Source organism: Danio rerio, chromosome 24 (genome assembly GCF_052040795.2).
Source record: "Danio rerio strain M-AB ecotype USA chromosome 24, GRCz13ab, whole genome shotgun sequence".
In the NCBI taxonomy this organism is placed as follows: domain Eukaryota; kingdom Metazoa; phylum Chordata; class Actinopteri; order Cypriniformes; family Danionidae; genus Danio; species Danio rerio.
The window spans coordinates 36,545,025-36,568,264 of NC_141044.1; the positions used below are offsets into that span (position 1 = coordinate 36,545,025).

General features: G+C 35.7%; 1 protein-coding gene and 1 long non-coding RNA gene across 8 annotated transcripts in view; one reads left to right on the forward strand and one right to left on the reverse strand.

The window, feature by feature from the left end:
* Window positions 1-23,240, reverse strand: part of nrbp2b (nuclear receptor binding protein 2b) — a 53,518-nt gene that overhangs the window by 23,027 nt on the left and 7,251 nt on the right. The window lies entirely within an intron of this gene.
* LOC141380751 (uncharacterized) lies at window positions 890-22,135 on the forward strand. The gene is made up of 3 exons (XR_015525269.1): window positions 890-1,027; window positions 11,719-11,806; window positions 19,766-22,135. It is a non-coding gene; the product is annotated as an uncharacterized LOC141380751 (long non-coding RNA).

The window sequence follows — 23,240 nt, forward strand, 5'->3', positions numbered from 1 at the left end:
GAATGATACATAAATACTGCAAGAAACATGTCTTCTCTCCAGTACAAAATAAACATTAGACAAACTCCATATGGTAAAGTCTGATTCCATATGGTACAGTCCAGAAAGGAGCCAATTGTGAAGACTGAATGGGATGAACTAAATCAGTCATGAACATGTATTTTAACAAAAACAGATTCAATGTTTACTATTACATTTTAATTACCCAAATAGATGTAATGTTTACCATCCCACGTTATTAAATAATAAATAACAAATCCTTAATTTACAGTACCACTCTTTTTATTAGAATATATATAGGCATTGTTTTAAATAAGAAATTAGAGTTGCAATGCTAAAAAATTAAGTTTTCTAGCAGAAACATTTTTTTTTTAATGTTTTAAGACAATTACTAATAAATTACAAACTTAAATTACTCTTTTACATGTTACATAATTTATAAAAATATCTAAAAAAATAGCCATTTAAAATTTTAATTAATTTAAATTGTAATTATATGTCAAAACCTTTTGCTTTACTATATATATTTTTTAATAAATGATAAATGAGATTTAAACTCATAAAGGACATTGTAAAATAAACAATACTGCATTAACTGTCCTTAATTCCCCTAGTATGACATCAGCAGTTTAAATCAAGGTCAAGACTTGGCTGCAATTACTCATATGTTGCAATCCATGTTATCTGCATTAGCCAAAACACGGTCTCCCATATTAGATGTTTTACGGTACCTGCGTTTCTGGCTGGCTTTCTGAGCCAAGCTGTTTCTGGAGATATGGACTGAGATCAAAAGTGTCTGTTCCCTTCACACACACATAACCGCTGTGTATCTCAACACACCATATGCATAAATTCACAGTAATTGTATTGACTCAATGTAGAGCATGACGCATTTGGATTCGAGTAAACTGGTGACGATCATTCAAAACAATAATGTCTCCAAATACACCCATCGTTTACTGGTTTGGGTTAATAATGTGCTTATTTCTGTGGAGGAAAACTGCAGTTTTGAGATCCGCTAGAGTCAGTGAGTCATCAGCTGGGAATCTAGCCCAATTTTACACATTTTTTTACGCCTAATATTGAATAAGGCTACAGATGCACTTTTTCGGAGGGGGGTAAACTAGAAGTTGTGCTTTTGATTACGAAATTAAGTTCTATTAATCTTTTCCGGATACATCATGCTATAGGGAATGTCCGATTATTTATATGCATACTTGAGTATTTAAGGATGAAGAACAATTTACACTTACCGGCCACTTTATTAGGTACACCTTACTAGTACCGGGTTTGACCCCCTTTTGCCTTCAGATTCAGAACTGCCTTAATCCTGCATGGCAAAGATTTAACAAGGTACATGAAATATTCCTCAGAGATTTTGGTCTATATTGACATGATAGCATCACGCAGTTGCTGTAGATTTGTCAGCTGCACATCCATGATGCAAATCTCCTGTTCCACCACATCCCAAAGGTGCTTTATTGGATTGAGTTCTGGTGGCCGTGGAGGCCATTTGAGTACAGTGAACTCATTGTCATGTTCAAGAAACCAGTCTGAGATGATTCGTGCTTCATGACATGGCGTGTTATCCTGCTGGAAGTAGCCATCAGAAGATTGGTACACTGTGGTCATAAAGGTATGGACATGGTCAGCAGCAATACTCAGGTAGGCTGTGGCGCTGACACGATGCTCATTTGGTACTAATGAGCCCAAAGTGTGCCAAGAAAATATCCCCCACACCATTACACCACCACCACCAGCCTTAACTGTTGATACAAGATAGGATGGATCCATGCTTTCATGTTGTTGATGCCAAATTCTGCCTCTACCATTTAAAAGTTTCACCAGAAATCGAGACCCATAGGATCAGGCAACGTTTTTCCAGTCTTCTATTGCCCAATTTTGGTGAGACTGTGCAAATTACAGCCTCAGTTTCCTGTTCTCAGCTGACAAGAGTAGAGCTGTCGCCCATCCGCCTCAAGTTTCGACGTGTTGTGCGTTCAGAGATGCTCTTCTGATTGGCTGATTAGGAATTTGCTTTTACGAGCAGTTGGACAGGTGTACCTAATAAAGTGGCCGGTGAGTGATGCAATCAATTAAATCAAATCCAGCATAACATCCAGCATAAAGCTGAATTTATGATTGGAAAACTTTGAACTTTGTTTAAGCCCAGGCTTCCTAATTTGTAGACATATCAGTGAGAAAACACTCTTTGTTCTATTTTTTACTCTATAAAACTCTAAAAATCTATTTTTTACTCTATAATACTCTAAAAAACAAATGCTATCACTATCACTTTCAATTCATGTTCTGTTTTCCCTTTTAAAAAAAAACAGAAAACTTGCTCTAATACTCTGTTATGCATGCTCTATTCTGTCTACTTTATATATATTTATATAAATCCTAAATTTACAGTACCATATACAGTTTAGACAAATTTTGTATAAACTGTATATTTGATTTTTTTTTTCTTTTTTAAATATTTCCCAAATGATGCTTAGCAAAGCAAAGAAAATTTCTCAGTACGTCTGATAATATTTTGTCTTTTGAGGAAAATCTTATTTGTTTTATTTTGGCAAGAATAAAAGCAGTTTTTAATTTTTAAACACCATTTTAAGGACAAAATATTAGCCCCTTTAAGTTATTTTTTTCAATAATCCACAGAACCATCATTATACAATGACTTGCCTAATTATCCTAACCTGCCTAATTAAACTAGTTAAGTCTTTAAATGTCACTTTAAGCTGTATAGAAGTGTCTTGAAAAATATGTATTAAAATATTATCAACTGTCATCATGACACAGATAAAATAAATCAGTTATTAGAAATGAGATATTAAAACTGTTATGTTTAGAAATGTGTACAAAAAAATCTGTCAGTTAAACAGAAATTGGGGAAAAAAATAAACTGAGCAGCTGATAATTGCGGGGGGGGGGCTAATAATTCTGACTTCAGCTGTATATAGAGAGAGAGGACTAAAAAAACGTAAAACATATACTGATTTCTGGAGTTATGGTATATAGTATAGTAACTGAGTTATTGCAGATATTTTTTTATGTTTTAGTAGATTAAATCAAATTACTAACTTGAATCAGTTTTTATGTCACGTAATTTATAAAAAAAAAGTAAATTTACATTGGATTTTTTTATTTAAAAGCCTTCTAAAACAAGCTAAAATGTTGACATTCAAAAATAAGCACTGTATATGCAATCCAAAAACATTGAGTAGCATCAATAATAATAATACATACACTGTATAAACATGTTTTCTGCAAGCTCAACTCCCATATTACACATTTACTTGATTTTAAATATGTAAATAGCACAAACAGTTGTTTTTCACTCCAGTTGAATCTTAAAGGAATTCTGGGTACAAGTGAGCTGATCCTTAAACACCACGAGAGAGAAAAACACAGAACTAACCACCAGTCTGAGCCCTGATTTGTATGGATTACCCACAATCCTTTGCTATTGTATGGCATGCTGCCTAAAACAAGATTCAAGGTCAAGAGGTCAGAGGGGCTGAGGTGAAGTTTAACACATGCTGGAATGCATCAACAGAGGATTTTTAGAGATGTTCATAAAAGTAGTTTATACCATAGGATTAGAGCTCTTTAAAAAAAAAAAAGTATGGCTTAACAAGCATAAGATAATTTAGCTATATCTACTTCTGTGAATCGTCCAGAATTAAACAGAAATGGCTAATTGCTTTTTCGACAACCAGCCTTTACTAAAATCATGCAGATAAAGCAGAGATAATTGCTGGCACGTATATGAGAAACCTTCCCTATTGTGCTGTTCTTCAACTGTATCGTTCTTGCTATAATTACACCTGCCGTCTTCAACACATTATCCCACACAAATCTGTTCTTCTCCGGCTTAAAAATCTGCAAAATCTCACTTTTCCTGCAGCACCAACATTTTTTTTTCTTTTTTTTTCAATTGAACTAATAAGCAACTTTGTAAAGAAAAATTAATTTATTATGCATTTATTTTATTTATTGCATTGCTATACAGGGACTTTTCACTGTTTGCATCACTCCGCTTGCCCTTGTGTATAATTTTTGTGGATTTTGAGTGACTCTTTTTATAACCTGTAAGTGGCGACAAGTGACTAACTTTAATGGTGAGTCATTTGATTCGTTCATTCAAACAATTTGTTCGAAAATTCAGGAATGGAACAATAGCCTGTTGTTATTAGTGAGTCACTCAATCATTCACCCAATCAAGTGACTCTCTTTAAGATTGTCGTTTGATTCATTCCTTCAAGCAATTCGTTCTCAAAGCTTTCAGAAATTAAATAAGTGCTTGTTAGTATTAAAAAGAGTCACTGAATGACTTACTTTTAGAGCAAGTGATTTGATTTGTTAATTCAAGCAATTTGTTTAAAAAGCTACTTCATTCGGGGAATTACTTAAGTGCTTGTTTAATACAACAGAATCACTAAATGACTCACTTAACCAAAATGACTGTCTTTTAGAGCGAGTCATTTGATTCGTTCGTTCAAGCAATTTGTTCAAAAAGCTTATTCATTTATTCATTCATTCATTTTCTTTTCCCCTTAGTCCCTTTATTTATCAGGGGTCGCCACAGCGACCATGCGGCCAACTTATCCAGCATATGTTTTAAGCAGCGGATGCCCTTCCAGCCACAACCCATCTCTGGGAAACATCCACACACACTCACTAACTTTGGACAATTTAGTCACCCAATTCACCTGTATCGCATGTCTTTGGACTGTGAGGGACACCATAAGACCCGAACGCAGGGAGAACATGCAAACTCCACACAGAAACGCCAACTGACCCAGCCGAGGCTCGAACAAATGACCTTCTTACTGTGAGGCGAATGTGCTACCCACTGTGCCATCGCATCTCCCCTCAGTTAAGCAATTAATTCAAAAAGACAATTTGCTTAGAAATTTAAAGTCAAAACTGCAGAATCACTGAATGACTCACGAATTACAAGAAATTACTGTCGCTTAGAGCATGAAACTAATTTGAACTAATTGCTTGAATAAATTAATAGTCATTTGATTAATTCATTCAAGCAATTAGTTCAAAATATAATTTGTTCAGAAAATAAATAAGGGCTTGTGATATACAGAGTCACTGAATGACTCAACCAAAATGACTGTCTTTTAGATTGAGTCCTTTGTTTTATTTATTCAAGCTGTTCATTCAAAAAGCTAATTCATTTAGCAATTAAATAAGTTGGTCAATACAACAGAATCACTGAATGAATCACTTAACCAAAATTACTGTCTTTTAAAGTGAGTCATTTGATTGATTCATTCAAGCAATTAATTCAAAAAGTAATTTATTCAGAAATTAAATGAGTGCTTGTCAATTCTAGAGTCACTGAATGACTCACTAAACCAAAATGACAGTGTTTTAGAACGAGTCATTTGATTCATTTGTTCAAGCAATTTGTTCAAAAAGTAATTTATTCAGGAATTACATAAGTGCGTGTCAATATAACAGAGTCATTGAATGACCCACTTAACCAAAATGACTGCCCTTTAGAGCGAGTTATTTGATTTGTTCTTTCAAGCAGTTAGTTCAAAAAGCTAAGTGCTTGTTCAATACTATAGTCACCGAATGACTCAGTCAAAATGACTCTTTTAGAGCGAGTCATTTGATTAATTCATTCGAAAAGTTAATCCATTCAGGAATTAAATAATTGAATGACTAAATTAACAAATTGACTGTCTAAAAGTTGGTCATTTGATCATTCATTCATTCATCCAACTCATTCATAAAAGCTCAATTAATTTAGAAGTGTCTTAAGCTGCGTCTCATTTCAGAGGCTGCATCCTCGGAAGGATGCAGACTTCAAAGGTGAGTCCTTCGAAGTCCACACAGGCTCAACCGAGCCACCATAGCAACCATAACAGCTGCTGTTAATAATCGGTAATATAATTATTAATGACTTTTCAATAATGACTTTTCAAAGTGATTTTAAAACTGTTTTTTGTCATTTTGTATATTGTAAGCGATCTAAAGGCAAGACAGGGTTTATAAAAGCTGGAAATATATTTCCTTTGATCCACACATCTACACATAAACATGTAAACGCTCTATAAATTACCCTTTTCTAAGACATGTCATACTCTTATTTGTTTTTTTGTTTTTTTACCTGTGTTTACATATCCACGTAAAATAAACCTAATTCATACATTTAAACCGGAGTTTTCTGTTACAAGTGTCTTGCAGTTATCATCGCGCAAAGAATCTTGGGCCGTTCGAGGCTGTGAAGAATCCACCGATTGTGTCCTGCATTAGCTGGGAAACGAAGGACGAATTTGGAGACTGCGTTTGAAGGAGCCTTCAAATTTTTTTTAAATGAGACAGCCTTCGTCACACCGATGACGCAGTGCACTTCAGATGCATCCTTCAGAGAATGCAGCCTCTGAAATGAGACACAGCTCTAATTAGCCAATGAATTAATTACTCTGGTTCAACATGGAACCAAACACTTCTACTATTTACTCAGCTTCTTTTGTAATTAATTTCACTCATGGTACCAAAACTGACCAACTAACTGTCAAATTTGTGTACAAAATGCACACTAGACCTGCAAAATACTTCAGGGAATTTTATTTTCTGCTTCATGCCAGGCTCATAATCATCCCGTCTGGCTTTATTTTGTTTTAATGACTGTCTGACTACAGTATACCTTACATAATTGCTAATTGCACACTGTGATGTACCATTGAGGTAAGAATCTGTCTTCAGCAACCTTTTCCATTGCAAACATTCATTTTACTTCTCATTTTCACTTTAAAATCCACAGATGGACGAGGTTAAAAATAGCCCAGCGTAATCTCACTTTCACAGCTTCTGTGATGCAGGCCACTTTCCTTCGCTGTCAAGTCTGGTGTAAGTGTGGTGGGTTCAGAGAAACGGCGAAAGAGCTTTGTGGATAAGGGACAGTGTCCTCGTGCTGACCTCTACATCCAGACACTGAGGTCAAACTGTTTCAACAGGAAAACAGCCCTGGGTCATGGGTTAAATCAGGATCATGGGTGGCCTGATTTTAAGGCTAAGTGGAAAACAAATGGCCATTCGTCAGGGATTAAAAGAAAGGATATGCGCAATGTCCACTATTTCCTTTTTATGATATATGTAGGTATGTAACGATTAGGGTTGGACGATGTCGACAATGGCATCGTCATTGTAGGCGGCGGTGAATTAATTATTTATGAATAATTAATTAATTTATTACAAATTAATTATTTTGCAGCCTAATGTTTTAACTACCTGACCCGCTTGGTCTTTGTTTTACCCATAAGTAATCATAAATAAATAAATAAATAAATAAATAAATAAATAAATATAAGTTACAAACATATTACCACCTGTCAATCACTTTTTCTGCAGGACTCTGGCATGAATAGGCAGAGTGATCAGTGTCGTTATAATGGCGTCGACAAACTTGGTTGGTAAAAAAGGTGCACAACAGGAACCAACCAACAGTGTCTGAGGTTTTAGCTAAAATCATTAAGTACAAGCATGAAAGCGAAAGACAAGTAGTGTACTGCTGCTGTGAAACATTACCTGATAGATTCAAAAGACTGAAGAGTCGTTAGATAGAGACAAGATTAATTAAATATCACCTTTACAACTATTGTGAGACGCAATCCAGCGGTACATCCTTGATAAACTCTGGGGTTTTGTGCTCAAAGCACCCGCTGACTGCCTGGAGCTCAGACGTGCACATATACTGCTGAAGCGCATGCCTGTGTGTGAAGTCATGTGATGTGCGTTTTCAGAGGTATAGTGTTGACGGAAGGCTGTTCAGAAATGCTAGGTAAAACACTGTGGACGTGGGCCATTTTCAAGACGTATTAGTGTTAAGTGTGCGCTTTTCGCAAGCGAGTTGCTGCTGCGATGGGGGCAGGATTAAGGATTGCGATGCTGGCTCTACCCGATATCAGTGATGGACAATGGCATCCTCTATCAACCCAACCCTAGTAACGATTCACCATGAGTCGGTTGAAAATTTATTCAAATCTGTGATGATTCAAACCGGTTGAATGGATCGCGATACATGTTTTGAACAGAGGGGGTGCTGTGCTTAGAGGCGCAAGCTCGCTTTACCTGCAGATTAGCGGCGAGCAGGAGGTGGAGTGGCAGAGTAAGATGACAACAGTGACAAGATTCTGCAAAAAGACGTTTACATACACTAACCGAATAAAGAATATGATGCACATACACCGTCAGCATAGTGAAATCTACTGTCACAGACGTCTATATGCAAAAAAACTATTAATAAGCCAGACCATGTGGATTGGATGATTTGCAGCTCCACTTACTCCGACAAGTGCTGCGGAGATCACACGGTGCATCAGTGTTTTCATAGACACAAATGTTTTTCAGAGTGAAAGAGAAAGTTGTTCTGTTACAGAAGGAGGTATTAGATTATTTTGACCATCTCCTTTTCAAATTACTTTATCCATATTTTATTAATTTGCTTATCATTATTGAATATTTAAAAATGTTCAAGATTATCTCTTTTTAAGTGAATCACACTGATGATTATACTAATTAATTATTCATTCATTCATTTTGCTTTGGCTAAGTCCCTTTATTAATCAAGGTCGCCGCAGCGGAATGAACCGCCAACTTATCCAGCATATGTTTTACCCAGCAAATGCCCTTCCAGCTGCAACCTAGTACTGGGAGACATCTATACACACTCGTTCACACACACTATGGCCAATTTAGTTTATTCAATTCACCTATAGCACATGTCTTTGCACTGTGGAGCAAACACACGCCACCACATGCAAACTCCACACAGAAATGCCAACTGACCCAGCCAGGACTTAAACCAGCGACTGTGAGGTGACAGTGCTGTGAGGTGACAGTGCTAACCACTGAGCCACCGTGTCATCTAGATCAGTTGTTCTCAAAGTGGGGGTCGGGACCCCCCGAGGGGTCGCGGGACATTGAAGGGGGGGTCGCCTGGTGATTTCCAAAAATCTATTTATTTTTAATAAACCATAAGAATTACCTTATATTATTTATAACCTACTAAAAAAAGAAAAAAATAGTTGTTTATAGTTACTATGTACTACTGTATATAGTTACTTTATAGCTTATAGTTCCTAGTTCTATTGGATTGCAACCCCTGGGGTAATTACATTACATTAAAGACACAGCAATAGCGTCAGATGCAGCAGATTAATTTTATAACACCAGGTTAAACTTTCTAGCCTATTTACAGCACTGGCATACATTACAAAAAATTCAACCAAGAATAGACTTGGGTCTATTGGTGTGCGCGCCATTGCATGCAAGATTTCTGGATTTATAACCATCTCAAAAGATATTGGGGGTCGCCAGTCACAGGCATTGTTATTTTGGGGGTCATGGACTGAAAAGTTTGGGAATCCCTGATCTAGATGGATAGATTTAATTTTATTTTTTACTTTATTTCCCACTTATTTAAACGTCCTTCTTTCCTTTTAGGAGCATGTACCCTGAGCTCCTGTAAACCACAAAAAAAAATTTTAAAAATCCTTGCATGTTTGAATACATTTGGCGAATGAAGCTGAATCTGATTCAGTTTTTTAATGGTACATCCCCAGTGACAGGTTTGAATCCTTTATTGCTGAGAGTATACTTTATTCAAGGCAAAAAGGGTCAAACTTAACACTTTAACACTTAACACAATAACACTTTATTTTGATGGTCCATGTGAGTATTAGTTGACCATCTGCTTAATTTCTGCAGATACTGCTCCTTCAACAGACATTTAACTACCAGTTACTTTACAAGTACATTGTTACAAGTAACAGTCTACTTATAATCTAATAAAACATAGTTGCAATGTAACTTAAATTCAACAAACGGACCATCAAAATAAAGTGTGGCCCAAACTTTATAAGGCAACATGTAGCTAATAAACCAGCCAGTCCAATTCCTAACAAACATTAACTATAACTATAACTATATAAACGTAAAATGTGACTTTAAAGATGGCATATTCACATTCAAACTATATTTAAACAAGCAAGCAAACTGAAAATAGTCAATATCAGGCTAGAGAGAGTGTCAGACAACCTAGGCTGAATAGATTTTATTGGAGATGTTATATAAGGCTCAAAGGTCAGTGTGTCTGCATTCAGAAGCAGAACTCACAACTGACATTTGGTCAAATATTTACTAGTTCCCTCTCCTTTTAATTAAGAAAATAATGAAATAATACTGCAATGAAATACTATTTGAAGCAATAAAACACTGCAAAGAGAAAAAATAAAGTGTGATTAGATTCTTATTGACTGTCTTTTTGTACAACTGATCTGACAGACTATTAGGGCGATTTCTTCTGACAAACATATTAAAAACATTGATTGGATTACAATTTATGCTTATTAGGAGCTTATTTTATTGTGTTTTTCTGGAATATAGGCAGGGATTAGCAGTGAACTGGTGGAATTAGACTATTAATCTGTGTTATAAAGAACTAATAAATCAATAAATAACTAAAAATCTAGCAAAGATTAATCAGAATGTGAGAAATCATACAATTTTAAATGACCATAAGCTTGCTGAGAATTATTACCGCAATCATACACGTATGCCAGGTATATGCTGAAACTGAATAAAAAAATTAAAGATATTTAATCATTTGTAGTTTACTTTATTTTTTAAATGTAATAATAAGATAAAATAAATTTAAAATCTTTTTAAAAATTATTGTTTTAATTTTATTAATCGCTAAATCAATAATTATTTAGAATTTATTAATTGTGTTTATAAATTTATTATCTTTTATCTGATGTTAATAATAAAGGTATAAAATAAAATACCTTGCACAGATAGGTAGCATTCTGATTGAATGTAGTGGGCAGCTCTGACCCAAAATGCCAGGGCCGATTTTTTGTCCCAGTCCAGCCCTGCCAATACTGCATTAAAAACAGACCCAAAGGAAAGTAAAAGTACACATTTATAAAATTACTTTCAATTCATGAGAAAAACTACTCAATCACAGAAGTTTGAGTATTTGTAATTTGTTACTTTACACCACTGTTGTACCATAAATCATGACCCATTTCACAGTATTTCCATCCCCATTTTCTCAGAGATTTCCGTATAATTCAGAGCAACACATTTTAGAGTAAAAGCAATGATTCAAAAACATCTGAATGCTATTATAAAAGGTAAATAAAGTCATGCTGAGAGCCGTTAACAAATCCATCACAGCTAAATGAAAGCATGCTGAGGCCAAAGCAAGAGTCAATTATTATTAAGATGTGAAGCCATTCCAGCAGTCAATAAAAGCATGTGTTTGCCTAATTACAGGGTGAAAAAAGCATTAATATGTTCTGGCGAAACAGACGTTTAATAAAAAGCTCTATAAAAGGACACCAATTACTACATAGTGAGTTATACCTAACCAAACATCCAAAAAAAAAAGAAAGAAAGATGCTATATGTGTATTTATTAAAGAAAAACACTGGTTTATTGAGAGCTACAAGTTCATGGCTTGAGATTTCCAAGTATATGAGGTTTATATGGGTTTATAAGACAACAATGTGCTCGTAAATAGCAGTGGGAAATGTTAAAGGTCATGAAAAGTACTACAAAATGCAAGAAAGAAAAAAGGAAAATCAATCTCTGGTCATATGATTAATTATTAGAGCAGGCAGAAAAATAAAGATACTATTAAAGTGGTTTTGACATCCCATTTCCTGCACTTTCCCGCAGGAACTCAGGCAATAAAAACAATCTAAGTGTGAATTTCCTGCCGCGGGCAACAACAGTCCAAACACGTCCTCAACAGCCGCATGTGAAGGTAAACACTGGCAATCTGCTTTCATAACACAGAACTATCTGTAATTGTATTGTTATTGTTCATACTGTTGCAAGTATTTATAAATAGAAGCTTTACTTTTACAGTTCTAACTTTCTTATTAGATATAGTATTAATATAACTGTGAGATATAATATCAAAAATAGGGAATCTAAACTAAATTGTGAGATCTAAATATAGAAGAGTGAGGTATAAACAAGGAATTGAAAGATATTAGAACAGAAAGATATGCTGCAAAAACATCAATTTGATCTACAAGTATTTTCTGTTTATTTACGGTTGTTAATTGAATTATGGGATGTTGATCTCTGATTTGTTGACTTTTGATTTTGAAAAATCAACTAGTTTAACAAAGTGGCTTTTATTAACATTTTAGTTTAAAATAATATAATGTATAAGAAAGAATATATATATAGAAATAAGTCTGTAAAATAACAGAAAAAGTTCTGGCAGTTTATTACTAGGTTTTAGCATCCTAATATACAACGCTAACCCAAACAATATATCACTAAACTAGGGCTGTCAAATGATTTTAACAATTAACGTGATTAATCACACTTTTTTTGTAATTAATCATGATTAATCACGAAACGCCATATTTATTACAGAAATAAAAACACAGGCATGTAAGTGCCATTTGAATTTCAAAACAGTCAACGCCAATGACAAACAAAAATGCTTTCCATGTTGGATTCTAAGTGGACTACAAACACACACACACACACACACAGGTGAGCAAGGGATCCTTTCAGATTCATCAACACGCACGATCGCGTTCATCAAATTTGCTTAAACTAAGCGTACTAAAGTATGGCTGTATTTTACAAGCAAGGATTCTGACACAGCAACGTGAAGCAGACGCTTTACACAAGTTGCGTGTAGGGGAAACATGTCAAACTTATGAAATGTGAGGGCTCATGGAAGTAGCTTAAAGGCAGAGAATAGGGCTGTCTTTGACAGCTTGCGACTTTATCTGCCACTTTCACTACAGTACATTTACATGGGCACCAATACTCCGCGTTTATGATGAAGATAATACTGATTAAGAGTCTACCGTTTAAGCAGCGATTTTGATTACCTTAAAGGATCATGTGAGTACCGAAGTGCTGTGGGGGTTTTTTCCGTTCGCTATGCGGTATCAAATTCCATTAAAACATCCTGAATGAAAATATGCTGAGTGAGAGTGAACTGCTGAACTGCAGTTAAAGTCTAAAGATTAAAAATTAAGCCCCCCAAATTGCATGAAACTCTGGAGGAAACGCAGGATAGCCTGCTGATGCCACATTAATTGTTTTATACTGAAACTTTCCTTCTAAATGTGAGTCCTTGGTCTTATCCAAATTTCTTTGCACGTTAAACACACACAGGGCCGGAGCAAGCTGAACTGGTGCTCTAGGCAAACGGCAATCATGCCGCCCTCAACCCGAAAGTGACCGGTTTGAGGATGAAAGTAAGGATCGTGAGGGAGGGGTTGGGTGTAGCTGAAGAAAGTGAAGACCGGGCGGTTCGCTCACTATTCTGCTGCCCAAGGCGCCCGCCTGTCGCCTCTATGCATGCGCCGTCCCTGAACACACGTCGGCCACAACAGGAAATTAAAAAAAATCTGTAACTGCGTTTTTTGTGTTATTTTTTTTCACCTTAAATATTTAAAATTAATCACGTGCCTTAACGCGCTAATTTTGTCAGCTCTACTTTAAACTATTAAAAATGTTAATAAAAGTCACTTTTTTTACTTTTCAAGGTTAAAAGTCATTGGGGGAAAAGATCACGGTCCCATAATGCAATTCAGAAGCATAAATAAACAAGAAGAAAAAAAATATCTGAATCACAAAATATGGAAAACTGCTAATTTACAGATTTTTTTACAATGTAAAAACCTGCATTTGTGGGATATAAACTCTTAATTAATATGAGCCCAGAAATGTATCATGCTTTGCTTCTATTTGTAGGCGAGACCTTTTAACATTCTGTCAAGGGTCAACAGATGAAAAATAGCTATTCCTGGGCAATTCTGGCATATTTTACAATAATGTTGATTAAAGTGCATTGACCGTGTAAACAACTAAACCAAACTAAACTAAACTAGTTCAGTAGTTAGCACTGTCGCCTTACAGCAAGGAGGTTGCTGGTTCAAGTTCCATTGAAGTTGCATGTTCTCCCCATGTTGGGTTTCCTCTGAAATACCACAACCAGGTCGAATACCAGCAATACTACAACTGGGTAAAAAAAAAAATTGAAAAGTTGAGGAGAAATTGCTACTTTCTTTTAAAACCCAGGTAAGCAAAATAAGTAAATTTTTGAAAATTAATGAATGAACTAAACTAAACTAAACTGAACTGAACTGAACTGAACTGAACTAAACTAAACTGAACTGAACTGAACTGAACTGAACTGAACTAAACTGAACTGAACTGAACTGAACTGAACTAAACTAAACTAAAACTATGGTGACATTTCAAAGCATACGATAACAAAACATCTATCTAATGCAAAGATTTCCATTTCTATGTGTTCTGGATGTTTTAGCCCTTATAAATCTGTACAGCTTTAAGAAAAAACTCGCTGGGTTTAAATCGGTGCTGGCAATGCTGAGTATAGATGTTTAAATCCCTAACTAAACTAAAATAAACTAAACTAAACAAGAACAAAACGAAAAAGAAAACAAAAACTAAACATAAATGTAAACATAAACGAAAACTAAATTAAACGAAAACTAAACTAAACTAAAACTATGGTAACATTTCAAAGCATACGATAACTAAACGACTAATGCAAAGCTTTCCATTTCTCTGTGTTCTGGATGTTTTAGCCCTTATAAACCTGTACAGCTTTGAGAAAAAACTCACTGGGTTTAAATCCCTGCTGGCAATGCTGAATAGAGATGTTTAAATCGCTTTCTTCAATACCATTAGTGCAGGGATACAGTGGGCTGTTCCTTTAATTAACACAAGCCGAGTGCTTGTTCAGCAGACAGATCCAGAGGGATTTTAGCTTATTGTGTGTGTTGGAGTTTTATGACTGATCTTGACCCCACAACATTCATCACCAACTCCCATTTGAATACAGCACAATGAAACTCGCCAAGAATTAACCAGTGCCTTTTAAATGAAAACAATATTGTAAAAAGAACACAGGGTTCAAAATCAATGCACGTCAGATGTTTGTTTTAATATCTAAACCTACAAATAAAACTTTTATAGACTATTTTCAGACACTCAAAGCATTCTTTTATAGAAATAATTCACCAATTAATTTTAAAATGATGTCACTATTTATAAAGCTCAGAAAAGTTTGTTTCCACCAACTGTTGAACAGATAATGCTGTTGAATATATATTTTTATATTATAGTTAAAGTTTTATTTTATTTATTAATGGCCATATAGGGTTAGTTCTTCATTCATTCATTTGCTTTTCGGCTTAGTCCCTTTATTAATTTGGGGTCGCCACAGCGGAATGAACCGCCAACTTCTCCAGCACGTTTTATGCAGCGAATGCCTTTCTAGCTGCAACCCATCACTGGGAAATGTAGAAATAGTTGTATTTCAGTTAAATTAAATATATTTATAATGACTTTTCTTTGTCAAAGCTGAAGCAAAACAAATGTAATTTTTTTTCACGTTTTATTTTATTTTATTTCATTTATTTAAATGCAGACAGAACTTACAAAGTGCTAGTAAATTTTTACAATACATTATAAAAACGATGTCAGGAAACCACTGATATATGTGCACCCCAAATTAAAATAACATTTACATTTAAAAATAAAATTAAAGAAAATACTTTTTTTTCTGATAGAAAAACACCATTCATTCATTTACTTTCTTTTCGACTTTGTCCCTTTATTAATCTGGGGTTGCCATAGCGGAATGAACCGCCAACTTATCCAGCATATGTTTGACGCAGCGGATGCCCTTCCAGCCAAAACCCAACACTGGAAAACACCCATACACACTTGCGCTCACACACATACACTACGGCCAATTTAGTTCATTCAGTTCACCTGTACCGCATGTCTTTGGACTGTGGTGGAAACCGGAGCACTAGGGTTGTAACGGTATGAATTTTTTACGGTATGATAATCGTCTAAAACAATACCACGGTTTGACGGTTTCGCGGTATACGGTATGTTACAAATGTTACAAAATAATAGAACAGTGAAGCAAATTTGACTTTTTCCAAATGATATATTTTCAGTTACTATAAACAACACCACTTACAATGAACAAATAAAAAAATAAGAAAATAATAAATAATGTGTCAAAGTCCAAATAAAGTCCAAATAAACATGGTGCAAATCCTCAGTAAAAAAATTGATATAAATATTTACTATACTATAAATAGTTACATAACGAAACTAGATTCAATATGGAACATCCTGTGCCAGCATGGATATGGTTGTCTGTGGATATGGATTTGGATATGGTTGTCTGCAATAACCCTAACCCAGACAAACAGCTGCACCTTCATTTGCGTCTTTTGAAAACAGCAAGAGCAGCAGTTCGTCTTTGCTGTGTCACTGTTTTGTCATGTTTCTGTGCTGCTGTGCATGCAAAAGTACTTAGTATGAGAATTATTTCATGCAAAACTTTTTTTTTTGCGTTTTATTTAGCCGCGCATAAATGTATGCCTATCTCTCATTCTGTGTTGTTCAAAAAGCTCGTTTTTGGTCCACAAACAAAAGCGAAACCTATGCTTATTGGTTGTGATATAGCGAGTTTGAACCAATCTGGGCATGGAGGAGGGATAATGCATCAATGTATCATGTCTGGTTTGTCCGGAGACACAGTGACGAGCGTTTCTTTGTCAAATCAGCGTTGTCAAATTTTGATGACGTAACCGCACTGATTCCGGAGCCTCCGGAGCCGCGAATGTTATGTGATACAGCACTGGAAAGCTGAGATTCTCTTCTTTATGCCAATCTTTGAATTGTATGAATCGGATCAGCGGATCAAAAGTTATTAAACATTTAAGAGCAATACTTATTTTTACTTATTGTCTCTGTCTTTAAGGGTTAAAACCGTTGATATGCAATTGTTCATGGTATGATAATCGTGCACGTTCAAATCGTGGTAGACCGTCATACCGGTATATTGTTACAACCCTACGGAGCACACAGAGAAAACTCACATGAACAAGGGGAGAACATGCAAACTCCACACAGAAATGTAAACTGCTCCAGCTGGGACTCGAATCAGCGACCTTCTTGCTGTGAGGCGACCATTTAGCGTTTTATTTAGTCATATTTTACGTTGGACCTGTCATTTTTGAAGTGTTTTATATTTCTTTAATACTTATTTTATATTTCTACATTCGTAATTGCCCAGAAATTCTAAATAAAGTGAGAAAAAAATAATCACATATTGAACGAATGACTAAATTATACTGTCAATATAAACTATAACTTGATTGAATTTACAAAAAAGTACTATATTGTTATAAATTTATATCATTAACAGGACATGGGATGACTTATATCATGATGTGAGACATTTAGAGGCCTATCACACATGATATCTGCTGCATCTGTAATCTATCAATACTAACAGAGTCCTGCTGCCACACTAAGTATCCGCTCATGGCCGATTACTGCTCTAAACAGAATAATGAGAACGCCTGAATGGAGCAGACGAGATAATGCAGTATCAGAGCATCTAAAGTGCTGCTGCATTAGTGTTTTCAGTGAGCTTCCAACACCACTGACACACTCTTCTTGCTTCAAACTAGTCCAACGAGGTCTAAACCGTGCAGGTATTTGTTCTGTAATAGGGTTGTAACGGTATGAATTTTTCACGGTATGATAATCGTCTAAAACAATACCACGGTTTGACGCTTTCGCGGTATACGGTATGTTACAAAATAATAGAACAGTGAAGCAAATTTGACTTTTTCCAAATAATATATTTTTAGTTACTATAAACAACACCACTTACAATGAACAAATAAAAATAAAAAAATAATAAATAATGTGTCAAAGTCCAAATAAACATGGTGCAAATCCTCAGTAAAAAATAGATATAAAAATTTACTATACTATAAATAGTTACATAACGAAACTAGATTCAATATGGAACATCCCTAGATTTTATGTGCCAGCAAGGATATGGTTGTCTATGGATTTGGATATGGTTGTCTGCAATGCAGACAAACAGCTGCATCTTCATTTGCGTCTTTTGAAAATAGCAAGAGCAGCAGTTCGTCTTTGCTGTGTCACTGTTTTGTCATGTTTCTGTGCTGCTGTGCATGCAAAAGTACTTAGTATGAGAATTATTTCATGCAAAACTTTTTTTTTGCGTTTTATTTAGCCGCGCATAAATGTATGCCTTTCTCTCATTCCGTGTTGTTCAAAAAGCTTGGTCCACAAACAAAAGCGAAACCTATGCTTATTGGTTGTGATATAGCGAGTTTGAACCAATCTGGGCATGGAGGAGGGATAATGCATCAATGTATCATGTCTGATTTGTTCGGAGACACAGTGAAGCCTGTGAAAGTCCGCGAATGTTATGTGATACAGCACTGGAAAGCTGAGATCCTCTTCTTTATGCCAATCTTTGAATTGTATGAATCGGATCAGCGGATCAAAAGTTATTAAACATTTAAGAGCAATACTTATTTTTAGCCGCGGGCGGCTGTCTCGGTCTTTAAGGGTTAAAACCGTTGATATGCAATTGTTCATGGTATGATAATCGTGCACGTTCAAATCGTGGTAAACCGTCATACCGGTATATTGTTACAACCCTAATCTGTAATTGTGGTGGATAGACAATATTCGATATTAGATCCGGTTAAAAACGCCTTTGAGATCTTCTTCACGGCCGGGTGTAGATTTAATTGGGTCACTGGATAAAGGTAGTGTGGATAAAGGGGCAGTGTTTCTGGACCTAAAGAAAGCCTTTGACACGGTTAATCACAGTCTCTAACTAAATAAATTTTGCAAGTTTAAAATCTCAGCAGAGGCCTTACAGTGGTTTGGGTCTTAATTAGTTGGGAGACAGCAATGTGGGAGGGTCACACATCCAACAATATGGGCAGCCTGATCTCACGAGGAAACATACGTATTTTTCGTTTGTCAGTTTGTCAGTGGCTAGTTCAGTCGTACGAAAATGTCCGATTTTAAAAAGGAGGCACCCAACCCCAACATTGGGTGATGAGCAAATCGTACTAAATTGTACGAATTAGATCGTACGAATTCATACGAATTAGCCACTGAATTAAAAAGTTACGAATTGCTGTAAGATTGCGTTGATATGAGTACCTCAGGGATCTGTTCCTGGCCCATTGTTTTTTACAATGTACAGGGGTTAACTGCCAGTTATATATGCAGATAACACTGTCATCTATGTGTCTGCTAAAACACCTTGCCGGGCAGGTGAGCAACTGACCCTTTACAACTTATTTCAAGATGGCTTGAGCTGTCTCATTTAACGTTAAATGTCAAGAAAACTACATGCTTGTGCTTGTGCATAAAAAAACAGACCTGTAAAAGATACATTTGAGGTGCTGATTAAAAATAAAGTTATTGAAGAACTGGCTTGGCATAACTCTAGACATTAATTTAAAACTTGATAGTCATGTTAAAAATATAAGTAGGCTAAGCCAAGTCTAAACAGTTTTTTTAGTTTAGATTTTTAACATATCAAACTGCAAAATTATACATGCACACGATGATATTCTCTCACTTGGCGTATTGCATTACATCTTGATCACAAGCTTCTTTAACTATTTTGAAGCCTATTGACTCTATATGAACAAGCAGTTAAAATTATGGACATAAAGCCTATGAAATAGCATCATTGTGAGGTTTTATGTAAACATAACCTTTTTAGTTTATGTAAATTGTGTGTTTGTAAACATGTATTTTTATTTTATTATTTTATTATTATTGTTTTTATTTTTTTATTATTATAAATTTTTTCATTCATTCACTTTCCTTTCCGGCTTAGTCCCTTTATTCATCGGGGGTCGCCACAGTGGAATGAACCGCCAACTTATCCACCACGTGTTTTACACAGCGGAAGCCCTTCCAGCTGCAACCCAGTACTTGGAAACACTCACACACTCTCACATTCACACAAATACACTACAGCCAATTAAGTTTATTCAATTCACCTACAGCGCTCGTCTTTGGACTGTGGGGGAAACCGGAGCACCCGGAGGAAACGCACACCAACACGAGGAGAACATGCAAACTCCACACAGAAATGTTTACTGGTCCAGCCAGAACTCGTACCATCGACCTTCTTGCTGTGAGGCAACAGTGCTAACCAATTAGCCACCGTGCTGCCTATTTGTTGTAATGATGATTTGATTTACGTGATTTATGTTTCGCACTTTTAAACTTCCATTAACTGAGCATTTTCATGGTATATTGTGTGACTTTTCAAGCTGCAAATGCTTTTAGTGCACTAATTTTGAAATTGAGACAGTATTTTAAATGTTTGACTCCCTGAACAGTGCACTGACTACTGAACAGGAGACTGAGATGCACCCTGATTGAGATGCACTCTTAGTTTCTCTTGATGCTATCGAATAAAATGCAGTTAATCAAGTGTGCAGGACTCTTTCCAAGAGAGCAGGACAAATTTCCTGTTTCTTGTTGAAAGAGGAAATTTCTTTCTTTTTTTTCAACATGATTTCTTGACCAGCATCTGGAGTTCAAAGTTAAATAAATCAAGTGGGCTTTAGATAAGTAATGTAATATCAGTTGATGCATCTGTAAACCTGCTGTGAGGAGAAAACCAGACAAGCAGATTACTTCGAGAAAGCGGTAATAAAGCTACAGTGCAAAGCTAAAGGGAAGCCTGGTATAATGAAGCTGGCTGTTTCAAAGAGTCACCTTTCTCTCCCACTTGCCAATAAAAAGAAAAACAGCACTCGTGAGGGTCAAACATGTCTTGCACAAATAATGATAAAGTGTGTGAGGTTGTGGTAACCTGCAAGCTCTTGTTATCAACACTGAACTTTACTGTCTGAAGTGACAAAGAGATAAAAGACACTGAATTTATTTTGAAAAAGTAATGAGACAAACCTCTTTTATTATTATTTTATTAATTAGATTATATGTATACACTCACTGGCCACTTTATTAGGCAGGGTTCAACAATAAGGTCTGCCCGGTGGTCCAGTAGGGACCCCTGTCGCCCAGTAACGATGAGCACAGCGAAAAGATGGCAACTTGGCGGCAACATCAAACTATAAAGCTAAAAGAAAACGTCTATTTCTAAAGTCATGGAAGCAGACAATTACACGGGTACAAAATTAAGAAAATGAAAAAAGAAGAAAGAAAAATAAGTTTTAAAAAAAAGTTAAAAAAAGCAATTTTTATAAAAATAATTTAGAATTACAATAAAAAACCAGCACATTTTCCATACTGCATAAAATCTTGAATGTTAGGTTTATTGGGTACCTTACTAGTACCCCTTTTATCCTTCAGAACTGCATTATTCCTTCGTGGCATAGATTCAACAAGGTACTAAAAATATTCCTCAAAGATTTTACTCAATATTGACATGATAGCATCACACAGTTGCTGCAGCTGCACATACCCGTTCCACCACATCCCAAAAGCACTCTATTGGATTGCGATCTGGTGACTGTGGAGGCCATTTGATTATAGTGAACTCATTGTCATGTTCAAGAAACCAGTCTGAGATGATCTGCGCTTTGAGACATGCCGTGTTAACTTGCTGAAGTAGCCATCAGAAGGGCATGCTCAACAACAATACTCAGGTAGGCTGTGGAGTTAACACTATGCTCAATTGGTACTAATCGGCCCAAAGTGCACCAAGAAAACATCCCCCACACCATTATACCACCACCAGCACCCAAAACTGATACAAGAAAGGGTGGATCCATGCTTTCATATTGTTAACGTCAAATTCTGACCCTACCATCTGAATGTCGCAGCAGAATTTGAGTTTTTCCAATCTTCTGTTGTCCAAATTTGAATGGAATTGGTTGGAATTGTAGCCTCAGTTTCCTAGCTCACAGGAGTGGCGCCCAGTGTGGTCTTCTGCTGCTGTAGCCCATCTGCCTCAAGGTTGGATGTGTTGTGCATTCAGAGATGCTCATCTTCATACCTCGTTTGTAAGAGTTTTGCATTAACGAGCAGTTGGACAGGTGTACCTAATAAAGTGGCCCGTGAGCGTATATATTAGCCTTCCTGAGATATTGCAATCCCTTTTAGCAAAGCAAGGTAATTTTCACAATATTTCACAACAGTTGTTTCAAGCATGTTCAAGGTCAATATTATTAGCCCCCCTGGGAAATCTTGTTTTTTGATTGGCTACTAAATAAACCACTGTTGTCCAATGACTTGCCTAAAATTGTTATTATTAGTAGTAGTAGTAATAATAGTGGTAATAGTGGTATATTGAAAATATTATATAGGTTGAAATGGGATATCAACTAAATACATTATTATATATATTTTTTGTAGCTAAAGCCTTAATAAACTAAAATTACTAAACAATAATTAATAAAATAATCACTTACCATGTTACTATGGTATAGGTAGGCAAAAAAAATCAGTTAGTCATATATAGATAAATAATAAACACTGAGCTGTCTACAAAACATTTCTGGGCAGCACAATGAGCTTCCTACATAGTGCCATCAGCCATCATAACAAGCTGCTTTCCATAAAAATTGCCTATAATAAACCTGCATTTCTGAGCGTGGTGAGCTGCCTACCTAGAGAGCATTCTGGGTCATCATATAGAGCTTCCTCCGTAGATATATGTCTAATGTTTTTTTAAAATATGAACAGATGCTTTCCTGTAAAGAGCTATCTAGACAACATGTTTTGTGTATTAGAGTGAGCTTAGCTTACTATCTAGACTGCGTATTGTGATATCACATCACTCTGTGAACTGCAAACCTAGATTACACTTTTGGACATTTAAAATGTGCTGCGGCTGCTTACATGGGCATCCTAGTTACAGGCATAGTAAGCCGTTTTTAAGGATTATTAAGGGATTACTGCATAGACAGCATTTTTAGGGATCACTGCATCTGTAAGCTGCCTACCTAGAAAACATTTTGGGTCGTCATAAGCAAGCAGCATTTTTCACCATTATAAGGTGCTGCCCAAGTAGCCAGCATTATTGGCCCTGAAAACAGCATTTCAAGTAGGTTTCCTATCATGACAATCCATCTAAGAATGAGTTTGCTATCCAGACAGCAGTTGTGCATCACACTGCGCTTAACATTTTTGAATTTCACGCTACTATCAAGATTAATACAAATGTTTTTATGGATTTTCAAGAATCATAATGAGCTTAAGTTATAACATAAATAGCATTCTTGCATGCATTAGTATTGGAAAACATTTTGGGGTTGTCAGATTGATTGATTGATTGATTGATTGATTGATTGATTGATTGATTGATTATATTTGACAATTTTACCAAAAATATA